Source organism: Phalacrocorax carbo, chromosome 3 (assembly GCF_963921805.1).
Source record: "Phalacrocorax carbo chromosome 3, bPhaCar2.1, whole genome shotgun sequence".
In the NCBI taxonomy this organism is placed as follows: Eukaryota; Metazoa; Chordata; class Aves; order Suliformes; family Phalacrocoracidae; genus Phalacrocorax; species Phalacrocorax carbo.
The window spans coordinates 25,068,951-25,083,370 of NC_087515.1; the positions used below are offsets into that span (position 1 = coordinate 25,068,951).

Below are 14,420 nucleotides of genomic sequence, written 5' to 3' on the forward strand. Positions count from 1 at the left end.
TGCCTGTCAGTTGATTAATTAGAAAAGCTGTTTCTATTTATTTGTCCTTTCTTGCACAATGTTACATATTTTACTCTAAAATTGTTTTGTGTCTTACTGTTAGACCACTTAATTTGCAGGAGGGACTCCATGAGACCCCCACCTCATCAGATGGTGCTCTTGGGTGGAATAAATAATTTAGCATCCAAGAAAATATTGTGGCATTAGATAATTTATTGTTGTTATTATTATTACTGCTGTCCTTCAGATTAGATACCAACAGCAGCTGGGAATTGGCTCCCTGAGGATGTCTGCCCACAGGCATGGATGTACACCCACCATCTTTATGGGAATGCATGTGGGTTTGGTAGTAATGGTGGTTGTTCTCTTGCCAGCATTTCACAAACAATTTTCCAGTGCCTACTGTTTTTCCCCTTCCCTTCCTTGCATGCTTCCCTATGGGAAGCTTCAGTAGCTGTGCTACAGTCATTACTGTAATAGTTTCGGCTTTGTCTGGAATCAACATATCCAGCTGCATTTCAAAAATGCTGTACCTAGATTGTAACTCATCACCACTGAGTGGCTTAGTGTTAACATTCTTTCCCTGCTTTTCTTATTCATGCAATGAAGGTCACCTTTACTGATCTCAAAGCAGATAACTCAGCTTCTATATGTACTATATTTCAGTGAAGAAACCTTCCTGCTGCAACAGGAAATGGTGATATAAACCCCACTCTTGTAGAGTGATATCCTTGCAAACCCAACCTGCCTGTGAACAGGGGGAGATGCTCTAGTCCTTCCTTTCTGTTATTAAAGACAAGATTACCATAACTGAATGCATTTTAGAATGCAAACCATTTCCTTTTTTTGTTTTATTTCAGTTTGGGAACTGAAGGACTCCCATTTAATCACTTCCTAGGCTATTTCAGTTGAGGTTCCTGCTCAATAGAACAGTGTTACGATAATAAGGCTTTAAGTGGGCATATATCCTTAACACGTCTTCACTGACTACTTTAAAAAAATTAATTCAGAGTACCATGGTATTTCTTTTAGTGTTAATTTAGTGACACTATTTTATGTCTGAGATTGATAGCCCTATAAGCTGCCACCATAATTTCATGTCTACCATTTTTCTTGTGTCAGGGCATTATTTCTGACCTGTTCAGTTTAAGAAATACATGGAATAGAACATGCTTTAGAAATACTGTAAGACTGTTGCCTTTGTCTAAATTGCTAAATCTGGCTGTTGTGTATTTCAGACATACATATATGTCTGTCTTTCTGTAACACAAAAATACATTACAAACGCCTTAAAAGTCCTACTGTCCTATTCTTAAAAATTATATGGTTAAAAGATAAATAAGGAAAAAATCAGCAATAATCTTGACACACTTCCAAGCATAATGTAGGACACAGACATGTTACTTCAAGACATGTAATCTCAATTTAAACGTGTAATCCCTTCAATTAACACTTTTGCCATAAGAATACTTAGGTCTGATGCATGGCTGCACAGTTCTGCAGTTCAGAATGAACACTTTGCTTTTTGTGGAGCAATATTTATTCTTTTTAACGAGACTATGTTTTTAGGAGCTTTGCTCAAATAAAAAATTAATAAAGGGTTAAATGTAATAAATAAGTTTGAGTTATCTAGCCCTTATCTGTGATCATTACCAAAACAGCACTGCAATGTAAAATAAAGGGTATGAAGCAGCAGCCTCCAATGAGAAGAGCAGCCTCCTAGGATACTCTTGGTCTGCCACAGCTGTTTTGAACCACTTATCAGTTTAATCTATAAAGTTATCCTGCAGGCACTTAATTGCTTGGTAACTAAGCTGTGAGTATCCAACACAACTGATTTTAGTATCTCTGCAAAGAAACATAGAACTAGGCAGAGGGAAGTTTTCACATCAGTCGTCATCTAATTAATTCTATCTGCCCAAATGCCAGGAAAAAACCCTCCCTTTACTGGCTGAAACAAATGCTACCTATAATGTTTTTTTTTAATTCAATAATTCTGTTGTCAACAAAAGGAGGGTGCGAGGCTTTAGGTTCAGTTTTACATTCAAACATTCCTACAAGTTTCGGCCTGTTTGGATTCAGTTCATATGTTTGACTCTGTCATCAGTCTATTATCTGTGTTGTTGTAATCTCTAAAGCCCAAGTAGAAACACCAGGAAGTAGACTCAACTTCTCACAATGTGAGGGTTAGATCCAGGTCTCTGCTTTGTCTGCTGCCTTTGCACAATACGAGAAAACTTTCAGCAAAATCTGGAAGGTAAAATATGGACATTGGGGCATCAATTTCTTTGCCTTTTTCAGAGATACTTCTTCAAGTTGAGGGAAAATTATGTCATATTTTGATTTTTCTTGGATAGCATATCTTCAAGATGGCTTACACCCAGATTCTTCTAAACTGCACTTCTCAGAAGGATAAAGGCTCACGTCAAGAAGTACTGCAGAACACAGTAATCTGAATATTCATTAAGTGCAGAATTTCTGATTGCAACAGCTACAAATAACCTATGGGAAACAGTAACAGGAATTGTTTATTCATTAATTCTTCCTATGGCTCTGCAGTTCATCCAGGTGCACAAGCTCTATTTTTCACAGAACATTAATCTCATTTTCTATCTGTTATTTCGGATTTCTTGTCAACAGATAACCCAAGCCAAGGAGTTCTAAGCATCAGTTTTGTAAAAAAGTAAATTAGGACTTGCACCTTCCACTGAACGGGGAGAAAAAAGCCAAACCAGAAGTTGTTACATGAGGACCAATAGATGGGTCAGAGTACAAGTTTACATTGTTATCATTGACTGTATTTCACAGAAGCAAAACCAGGAAGCACTGTCCCTTATCAGACCTGCACATACTGCTCTGCCAAATCCACCTTACCAGTATAAATTGTCCCAACAGCACACTAAGATACATTCTCATTTCCCACCTATTCTGTTTTCTGGGTTAGAGGTTGGGGTTTTTTGTCATGCCAAGATCAAAATCGTGCCTATGCTATTAGAGTACTTAGCAGTGAGGCCCACCTATCGTACATGTAGTTCTTTGAGTGAAAAAAAAATCACCTTTTGATATAGCACTGATTTTTCTGTGAAAGCAGCCAGACACCTGCTATATTATAACTATCTGGATCAACATTCACCAACAGGGCTCTGAGTGAAGCAATCATTACACACCTGAAAGTGAAGGGGAAGTTTTTTGTTTGTTTTAATCAAAGCATTCCTAGACGAGGACTGATTTTCTTTGAAAATAGCCACTCTGTATACCATGTGAGTAGCTTTCAGGTTATAGGGTCATGTGTATTTTACTTTATCTGAATATTACTCATGGTGCATGGATTTATCATGCAATTTTCTTGGCTTGTATATTGTTTCCAGTATGGATGGAAAAACATTAAGCAAAAGCATTAACGGATGATGGATAACAAAGTGTATGACTGTCGTCGCTTATGCCAGTTCTGGGGATTTCAAGATATCCCTGAGAATATCCAGTGTTCATCTGAAAATATGTAAATAACTAACGGGAGCTACTTTGCACATCTTACTGATGTGAAGCTGAAGCCTACTGAATGGCAGCTTTCTCACTCACAGAAGTAGCCAGAAGTTTTTCTGAATTTTCAATTTTTTTCCCCTTTCAATCAGATCAGCTGGAAATTTTGCGTTATACCTCCTACGTGAAATCTTTCACATCTCTTCTGTTTTCTCTTGAGCAGATGCAAGTTACATCGAACATGTAAAAGGGACAGAATACATTTGTAAAAGTCAGCTAAATAATTTTTTTTCTTGTTTTCTTTCCTGCACTCTCAAGTGAGTTCTACCTGTTCTCGGGAGTATTGCAAGGGAAAAACTGCAGCAACTAAATGCCTTACAAACTATCGGGTGCTGAATGTGTAGCCCAGCAGGGTGTTTGAAAGAGGAGATAAAGGAGGTGATGTACATACTGCGGTGAGGTTTCTCCTATTCCAAAGCACGGTACTTAAACAGATAAGCATCCTCTTTTAATTTTTACTGAAATGTGAAAGTCTGGCAGGTCTGACAAGTGCAGTCTGAAACATGATCCCACACTGATTGTCATGTTGTTATGAATTCACAACTGGTATCATCAGACCACAAAGAACATTAGCTTAGGCTGCAGTTTTCAAAGAAACACAAAGGCCTTTTCTGTGTAAGAAAACTAATACAGAAACTGATTCACTTAAATCACTGAAATACTCGTATTTTGGCAAAGGGCCACAAAAAGAACAGTGTCCATATACACATTATAGTTGGGAAAGAAATAACTTTGGTTTATGTCTAACCCCAAATTCTTGGAAAAATCTGAGCCACTCAATCTACAGGATTTGGAGTACCTGCATTCTGGCAGGCAGTCTTAGAATCATAGAATCATAAAATCATTAAGGTTGGAAAAGACCTCTAGGATCATCAAGTCCAACCGTCAAAGTAACACTACCATGTCTCCTAAACCATGCTCTCAAGTGCCACATCTACATGTCTTTTAAATACTTCCAGGGATGGCAACTCTACCACCTCTCTGCGCAGCCTGTTCCAGTGCCTGACCACTCTTTCAGTAAAGAAATTTTTCCTAATATCCAATCTAAACATCCATTGACACAACCTGAGGCCATTTCATCTTGTCCTATCACTAGTAACTTGGGAAAAGAGACCAACACCCACCTCACTACAACCTCCTTTCAGGTAGTTGGAGAGAGCGATAAGGTCTCCTCTCAGCCTCCTCTTCGCCAGACTAAACAACCCCAATTCCCTCAGCCGCTCCTCATAAGACTTGTTCTCTAGGCCCTTCACCAGCTTCACTGCCCTTCTCTGGACACGCTCCAGCAACTCGATGTCCCTCTTGTACTGAGGGGCCCAAAACTGCACATAATAGTCAAGGTGCGGCCTCACCAGTGCCGAGTACAGGGGCACTATCACTTCCCTGCTCCTGCTGGCCACACTGTTCCTGATACAAGCGAGGATGCTGTTGGCCTTCTTGGCCACCCGAGCACACTGCTGGCTCATGTTCATCTGGCTGTCAACCAGCACCCCCAGGTCCTTTTCTGCTGGGCAGCTCTCCACCCACTCTTCCCCAAGCCTGTAGCATTTCCTGGGGTTGTTGTGATCCAAGTGCAGGACCCGGCACTTGGCCTTGTTGAATCTCATACAATTGGCCTCGGCCCATTGATCCAGCCTGTCCAGGTCCCTCTGCTTCCTATCCTTGAGCAAATCGACACTCCTGCCCAACTTGGTGTTGTCTACAAACTTACTGAGGGTGCACTCAATCCCCTCATCCAGATCATTGATAAAGATATTAAGGAATAACTGTGACCAAGGGCGCTAACACACCTTACATGTTCTTAGCATGATTTCACTTAACTGCAGTCTCTACATCTGCAAAAATAAACAGTACTTTCATCTGCTTTTCATAACCCCTTTATTGAATTTTGGTTGCTTAGATTATTAGTCCTGTTGCTCCAGTAGTTAATCAGAGAAGTCCTTCATAAAGTACGGAAGACAGAATCTATCCTGTCACAAAAGTTAGTCCAATGTATTAGGATCAAAGTAAGGGACTACTGAAAAAGAGTGCCGGGTGGGAAACAGCAGCTCAGGTAATGCATCCTCTAAGTGATGAACCCATCTGATAATTCTTAACATTCTGAAGAGTAAACTAGTATTAAATAATAATGTAAGGTAATTCTTGGCACTGCAATTCATTAAAACCTCAGACCATTCAAACACCCATGGTAAGTTAGCAAGCTGCAGGTTAGAAGCAGCACAGCAAAAATAATGACATTTGCAATGTTATCTGGAAGCAGCAAGTAAATTGAAAAGAAATTCTTCACTCCCCAAAAGAGGTGCAGAGTAGTGGCAGGGCTACAATACGGCTTTACACAGCTTGCTTATTTTGAGTGCAATTTATAGATAGTGAGGGCACCTGTTTTGCTGGTATAATACAGAGGTCAGGGAAAAGCAACTTACTGAACAAAACAACCATAGCGGACAGTTTGCTTTTAAGCGAAATAAATTTCAGGCTGTTGGCAAAAAGCTCTCAATATTAGCCTGGAAAAGACTAACCTATCAATTTTAGTGAACTTGAAAGGATTTTAAGAAAGCATGTTAAATACTACGTACGTTCCTAAATCGCTGCTGCCAAGGGCAGCTTCCTTCATGTTTCTCTGAATGGTCTCCTTTGAGTTTAGCATGCCTTGGAGCTGCAAGAAAACAGGCTGCTGAAAGATTTGTATGTGAAGCAGAAGTGTATCAGTGGAATACAACAATCCAAGGCAGAGAGAAGGAAGGGGAGTAAAATTGTACTTACAGAAGGCAGCAGGAGATTATAAATAACTCAAGGGAGAGTACGGTTTCAGAGGAGGTGAAACTTGTTGATGCACTCAGAGAAAAGGCTGAACTCGAGAACAGAGAAGTGTGACAACCTCCCTGGATGCAGTTCTGGGAAAATCAGCATGAACTAAACAGTTCTTGACTGCTGGCTCCTTGCTTGACATCCTCAGCCTCCTTTTCCAAAAATACTGATTGCCTTTTGCTTTGATACCTTGCAGGTACCTGGATTCATAGAATTCAGTCCCTAACTTAACAATTTCTCTCATTTTGTCTTTAAACAATGCCCATTCTAGTTTAAGAACGAAGACTGGAGTTTTGCTGCAGAAGAGATGACCTGGGACACAGAGATGAAGGTGCAATTCTCAGCTTCACTACAACTTTGCAATCCTTAATGCTAGTTTTCCTGGCTGTTAAATGAGCTGATGATTCCCTTGAATTCCCTTTGTCTTTCATCCCTATTGGGACTTTCAGCCATTTGAAGAAGGTAATGTTGGCTGGATGTTGGACATTTGGACTGGAACCCTAATGTTCCACCAATATCAAGAATGCTACTTTCTGTAGCTCTAGCTTTAATTTCCTGACTCCAAAGAGGTATCACTTTGTGGCGCTTAATCTTTCAGCTAAAGAGAGTTATGTTTTACCCATGTTCATTGGTGTCTGTCATCATTTGGAACTTGCCTGTATGTCCATTGGTCATTTGTTGAAGTACTGGTAGAAACCATGATGACCCCAACAGTATTTCTGGCTCAGCCACTTGAAGACATTGTATAAAAGGTGTTTCACAAGATTGTCAAGAGTTTTAATGATACAATCAAAATGTGCAAAATGAAGGTTCAGCTGGAAGCTAGAGGTAAACTTTTAACCCACTAGGCTTAGCTGGTTTATGATAAAATAGACTAGATAGTTCAAATAAGAAAGAAATGACCCTCTAATCCCGAAACAACTATCTGTAGCCTTTGCAGACTAAGATACATTAACCTGAACTTTCCTAAGTACCTAAAAGAGCTTTTCAGCTTGAAAAGAAGTAAAATCTTAAGCAAGATTTTATCTGAATAATTATGTTAGCTGTATCTGCTTCACAAAGTAATATACTTTTATAGGAAACTTAAATACATAGGGAAATGGTTACAAACTGTTATTCTACAGTACTGTAGCTCACCTTATTGCAAGCCCTGTCACAAAGCATGCATGTAAATTCCTCATGTTACTGTGAAAACGCAAATACAAGCTAGTCTAAGTAAGTCTTTTAAATCTGGTTTATGTTACCCTTAAAATAAAAGAAATCACTCCCATTCCACTAGGCTGTTTGATTTAACAACAACAGAAATAAATCAGGGGTTGTCCTGACACTACCTGAAAAATCTCACTGAATGTCTTTTTCTTCACAGATGTGAACCTGCAGGCCACTTCTACTTCTGATTGCCCACACCGTCCATAGCCACATAATATCACTGGAATAACGGCATCAATTATTTACATAAATACTTTTAAAATTCTACTTTAAAAATATATTCTGTTTTTAACGCAATTGAACTGAAAACAAAGACAGCACCATATGACTAGAGAGGTCTCCATGAGCCACTGGAAAGCACTTGATTTACAGACAGGGTTTGGAAAGCCAAACGAATTCTGCAGAATGTTTATATAAAAGCATTACTCTCCATAACTTCCTCTAACTGGACTGTCCTTTCATTTATATCTTTTTCCATCAACTTATTTAGACTGATGCATCGCACCTAAAAATAGTTGAGATTTACTTTATCTTTTTCTACTCAGAATAACACCACAAAATGGATCATGCCTACATGCAGTTATCTGAGAAACCTACTCTCTTATATCAGCTCATCCCTTTTGGTGTCTGAGAATCACTGAACCGCATATTAAGTTGGTATACATTTACATAATCATAAAAGTTAAGGAAGTTACGGGCAAGAGTCTGACCCCAATTTATCAAGTGTAACAAAGATTACTCTCTAGGCCATAGAGAACGTCTCACCTTTAGCTACCCTTTTAGAAACAGAGCATGACTCTGGTGCTGTTAATTGAATCATCCCAGCTCTACGTTGGTGTTACTTAAAATAAATCCAGGTTTCCTGAATTTTAATTTTTTCCATGTGCTGGAGCAATTTTTCTGCGTAGCAGGAGCTAGCTTTACACCACTGGAGCTGCAGGAAGGACTCTGTGAATAGCAACCTCTTATCCGGTTTGGGACAAATCACAAGAAAGAAACAAAACCAACTGTAGTTGATTATTCTATGCCCTGCAATGTGGTCTTTTTCAAGAGGAAAAAAGAAAAACAAAGAAGGGATTAGAGGAACTTCAGAGGAAGAAGTGGGATAATAGCTGCACACCAGAGAGCTGGTATGAACTTGAACAGTAAGGCTTACCCTTTGTATGCATTTTTAGCAACACAAAGCTCAAAAATATTCTGAAACACTCAATACAAGGGAGAACAGCACAGATATCATTTACCTGTTTTTTATCTACTTCAGAAAACAGATTTCTGCTTCAAGCTATAAATCATTAAGACCTCTACCTTTCAAACAGTGCATCACAAATTGGCTTTCCTGTTTATAAAAATCATCCTAATATGCCTCAGCACTGCTTTCTTTCAAGAAAGTCTAGAGAGCGCCAGCTGTCTGAGCTGGTTGTGGTGTTGTGTAAGATTTGTGCGTAAGTGTCTCTCTGGGAGTTTTGTTTTGGTTCTATCATTTAATATTCATGACAATCATCATTAACCTGCCAGCTGAGCTGTCTTAGCATCCTGCCTCCAGACAACGTCAAAAATTTATTCCTAGCCCCCACAGCTCCTGGAAGCCTACACTTCCACATTACAGGCTATTTTGGCTTGGAATTCTTATGTTTAAACTAACAGGATGAATAGAAAAAAAAAAAGAAGAATTGCTAGGGAAAAGATATAGCAAGAAGGGTGTTCAGTACTCCTAGTTAGCAACGACATGATTAAGCATTTAAATTAATCTGATCATTCCAGCCTGCACACCAATGCTTTGGGAAAGCTGACAATTCAAATGTAGCCATTAATAATAAAATGTGATGGGGCAAAAGGATGGGGTGGGGGGTGGGGGGCAGAAGCCCTTGCTTTTAAGCTGCATTGAGTAAACTGTGCCACCGTAAAATTACTCATAGGCCACTGCATATCTGTCAAAATAATATATAAATATTGAGATTAGTAAATAATTTCAATGTCACTGAGAAGAAACATATTCATGCTAAAAGCAAATTCTGTAATTACATTATGATTTTAATAAACATTTTTTCATCAAGAACGTCAGAGGAATCAAGTTAACACTCTAGACAATTCAATTATATGACACCCAGAGAAATCCAAGGGATGCTAAGTCTCAGCTTCCCCAATCAGACAGAACAAAATATATGGAGCGTCCAGTCCTGCCAATGTGGAGCAAGCTGAAAAGCTGTTGGAGAATCAAGAAAAGGAAAGAGTGATATGAGGAGGAGGGATTGATCAGTGGAAGAGGAGAAAAAGAGTATAGAAGGACCCCCAAAATTAAGCAAGAGAGAGGTAACAGAAATTTTCATGCTGACAGCCACAGCAGAGTAAGAGAAGGCCAGAGCCAGGCTAACTGCGTGGTTGGTTCCTGCATCGTTATTTCAGACTAGCGTAGTGGGGAAAGAAGATATGCACATTTTAAAGAGAGAACTGTTGGGGATTAAGTTTTATTTTATATTGTATCTAGTGATTAGAAGAAATATATGTTGACTTCTATTCCCCCCCTAACTTTCTGTGATGATTTTTGTTCAACTGCAGTTGAATGGAGGGAAAGGGGGAGAGGCTGACTTGTTGCCTGAAGGAGAAAAAACGTTTTTCCTTATTGTACACTACACCCTGCAATGGAGCATCAGGGATGAATTTGTCAAAAAACAGCAGTTGAGGGAATTAAGAGCTCATTTTTAAGTTCAAGACTATGACATCTCAGCATCTTTTCTAAGGAGGCATATGTTTTCTGAAGAGAACCAGTCTCCCAGGGGTGTTACTAGTAGCAATGCACTTCTAGAATTACCTTTCCAAAACAAAGATTTCGATAAAACCTCCTACGTAAAACTTTAGATGACAGATTTCAAAAACTTGCCAGGGGATAAACAACTTTATGAAGTTTTCTTCCCCTCTGACAAATAATTCAGAAAACTCAAGGAATGTGAAATAAAAATATCTAACATCATGAACAGCTGTCTACACATAAAGTGAAATTACCAAAACAGGAACAGAAAGAAGAGTAGGGCAAAGACCTCTTAGTTCCTGTCGTAGAGGCACCCTGAATGGGGATGCAGCTATCTCAAACTAAATCATAGTCCACCTGCACTTCCTGGGTGGAGCCAGCTCAGTCATGATGGGGAGAGTACCTGCAGCTTTCACCAGTCTGTTCCCATGCCACGAACCAGCACTGCTCAGTCCTGTTTCAGTCTCCTCCTGCCTTCTGTAAAATCAACTCTACTGCTTTTAGACTGGTTTGAGGCTCTAGCTGCAGAAAGTTCACCAGGACTCAAAGCCTGTTACAAAATGCTAACAGGAAGACCCAATTTTCTAGCATCTTTTTTTCATACTTTGCATGTGCTTTCATAAGCATGATTCTGTGACCTGTCTAATAATGATAAGCCCCCTAGTACAACACAAACATTAAATGGAAGAATAAAGCACAATGTAAGTTAATCTGCCACCAGCTGGGTGTTCCTGCACCTCTAAGGGGAGGCAAGTGCTCTTGTTTTCTCTGACCATTATGAGGCTTATACACATTACCAATTTTATGCAGAAAATAATGATTTTATACCTTGAGTAAAAGCTGCTTATCAAGTCTGTTAGGTGCCTCAACACCGTTAAAATTAAAATCAAGGGAAAAAAGGCAGCAAAAATAAAGGAGAAGCAGCTCCTACTGCATAACAAACAGCAACTCAATACAAGAAAATAAAAAGTTTCTCAAACTCCTTTCTGCAAGCCACTTTTTGAAAGTGGCTTTTCTTTTCTTTTCAAAGCCAGCCATAAGTATGGCTTTATGATGATGTGGCATAGCTGTTGTATTTTCAAAACAAACTGTGTCCCCATTAGACCGTTTCTGATCTCCTTATACTCACAAGCTATGCTTAGTATTGTTTATTTTCTGTAATTTGTTAGATCATGTTTCACCCTCAAGAACATCTCATTTAAGTATTGCTCTACCCACTGTTGATTCAAAACAGCTAAAGGAAGTAGGGACAGGACAGCAAAGTATGCAGTAATAGGTTACAGGCCTAGAGAAAAAGTTTAGAGAAAGTTTCAGTTCAGAGAGTAGCTATTTCTGTATAAGCACAAATCACCTACAGGCAATTTTCCTTGTTTTTAGGAGCCCATTAACTTTGATATTTATGAAACTATTAAGCTGTTCCTTTGGAAACAACCATAGCAAATGATTCTTAAGGCAGTTACGAAGCATGGGTATTTTTCTCTAGACAGCTTCTTTAGAAGTAATTAAAAAAGAAAAACAAAAATCAACAAACCCAAAAACCAACCAAAACCAAATTTAGTTCTCATAAATATACCATCAAGGCAGCTAAAAGAGCAATCAAAGTTTGCTTCACATTTCAGTCCACATTTTCCAGCAACTCCCCACTAGGAAACTTTATTAAATTCAATAGTAAATTTAATTTAGAAAGAGTTCTGCTTTCACTGTATTTTTCTTCCCCCAGTGCTTTCCTAGATGGATGCTTTCATAACAGTTTCTTTGGTCTGCTTTGTTTCCATGAATCTTGAAGTCATAAACCAATTTTCAACTAGTGTACATCAATAGAAATAAAGAGCTCCAACTGAGCTATGCTGATTTTCACTATGTTAGAATCTGGTCCACCCTCCTTTCCCTGGACCACAATAACCTCCTACATTATCAGCTTTGATGTTTTCCACTACCTACATATTTTACATTATTTAGATTAAGCACCAAAAAAGGACCTCTCTAATTCTGAACATAATGACAGATCCACTTTTCTTCCATAATTCTTGAATTAGACAAACATTTGCTTCTGAATAAAAATACACTGGAACTTCAGAGCTCTGTATGGTACTCGTCTGTGTACGCTATTATCCCTTTCCCTTCATGTCTTCTTTTGCAGAATTTTAACAGATCCATGCTACAGGGAGCTCTGAAACACAGGGGCAAATATTGCTGCAAGACACAGTATAGGATAATTAATGATGAACTCTGTAGCAATCGTTAAATCTAGCTGAAAGCTACAGAAAGAAACCGTACATTATGATGATGCTTATTCTTGATATAGCTGGGGAAAAAAACCCAGCACCCCAAACACCCCCCAAAAAAAACCTCAAAGCAAAACTCCTTTTATAATTGCATGCTAATTTACAAAATTAAGTAACTCTCCAGGGGTTTCACTGCTTGTGTAAGATAACAGCCATACAATCTAGCTCTTGCACTAAATAACCACTTCCAATTATTGTTTTTATACATAATCAGGATTAGGAAAAGATTTTTCCCTGTACTAACCAGGAAAAGCTAAAATCCAGAAAGAGTAGAGACCTTAAAATATTCAGTATAGCAAAATGCAGGTTTGTCTGCCCTAGACTTTAAGAACATGGCCGTGACCACAACCCCTGTTCAGGGCTTAGACTGTTAAAAAACCCTTCTGATATTCTTAAAATTTCACTGTCTGAGATAAGAGAGAGCAAAACTTCTTGGACAACCAAATGCTGTTTATGTCCTTTAAAAAGTAGTGAAGCTTAAAGGAATTGATAACAGCACATTTCAAAATACAGTAATAGATTGGTTCATAAGCCCACATTTTACAAAGAAGTGGGAGGCGCATTTTCCCTGCCTGTTTTCCTTAATTGCTACAGAGAATGCTGACAGGAAACAGAGTGGAAAGAAACTGGTTTGTAGTCCTAGAGAGGAAAATGGTTCTGAAATGTAACTGTGGGCAAACAGAAGATGCAGACAAATAGGTATCACCTCCCAGGCACCAACCACAAGACATGCAAATAAAAAAAATAATTTTAGCAAAATGGTGTAAGTGACCCAGTCAGAAATATTACACACGCAGGCAAAAAAAACCCACCCCAAAACAGTGAAACACTTTGTAGAATGATTCTGAATTCCCACAAAGAGAGAAAAAGAGGGAGTGAGAGTTTTCCGAGTGCAGTACTGACTGAAAAGAGAGGCTTGGGTTACTGCCAAAGGAGCTGTTTCCTATTGTCTTTTTTTCCTGCTACATTCAGGGAAACAGAACCTCAGTTTAATCCCACTTTGATTACAAAGAATGTACACAAAGATATATCCCTTCATATCAACATTTTTGACAGACATAAACTAGTGGAGCTCAAATATTGGCCAACCATTAAAGTAAAAAATTACGTAATTTCTTTCATGTATACTGAGAGATGCAGAAAACAAATCCAGCAAAATTCTGAAAGATATCCAACTTTCACCATTCAGAATATGTAATCTCAGTTGGTTTTTAACTTAAAGGATTAAACAAGTAGTATGACTATAAGGAAACATACTACCTCACAATACACGGATGAAACTCTTTCTGAAAATAGCGTGGAGAATTGAAGAATGGAAAAAATTATCTAATCATCACATTACCTTGAAACTTGAAGATCTCTACTACATTCCTCCCTCGGCCCAAATTCCTGCATTATCCTAGCTAAATCACTGAAACCCTGAATTCTCAGTACTCACCCTTCATAGGTCCTTCTGAAATCACTGCCTGAGGCTTCACTCTATTCTTCCCTATATTTCACACCACTGAAAGATATGTGCTACCAAGCAGTATGAAACTCTTTGATTCTCAGAAGTCAGAGACTTTGAAGTTCTTAACCTCATAAGGATTTCTTAAGCATTCTCCTGCATTCGTTTATTTTTGATGCCTCAAACAAACAAGACCCAATAATGTGCATGCAGAAAGGTTTCCATTGCTTAAGCAACGCAGCTGAGCAAAACAAAGACCTGGTCCTGTATCCTCAACTCACACGGGTAACCAAAAGTCTCTCTTAATGTTTATTTTTCCAGCACAGTATTTCATGGGAAGTTCTGAATGTGTGTCTCTCTTAATTCTGTTTCAGAAAAGAGAAAT

General features: G+C 38.7%; 1 long non-coding RNA gene across 1 annotated transcript; it reads left to right on the forward strand.

The window, feature by feature from the left end:
- Positions 1-6,047: 6,047 nt before the first annotated feature.
- On the forward strand, positions 6,048-9,618 carry LOC135312479 (uncharacterized). Its single transcript, XR_010372028.1, has 2 exons — positions 6,048-6,679; positions 7,715-9,618. It is a non-coding gene; the product is annotated as an uncharacterized LOC135312479 (long non-coding RNA).
- Positions 9,619-14,420: the final 4,802 nt, after the last annotated feature.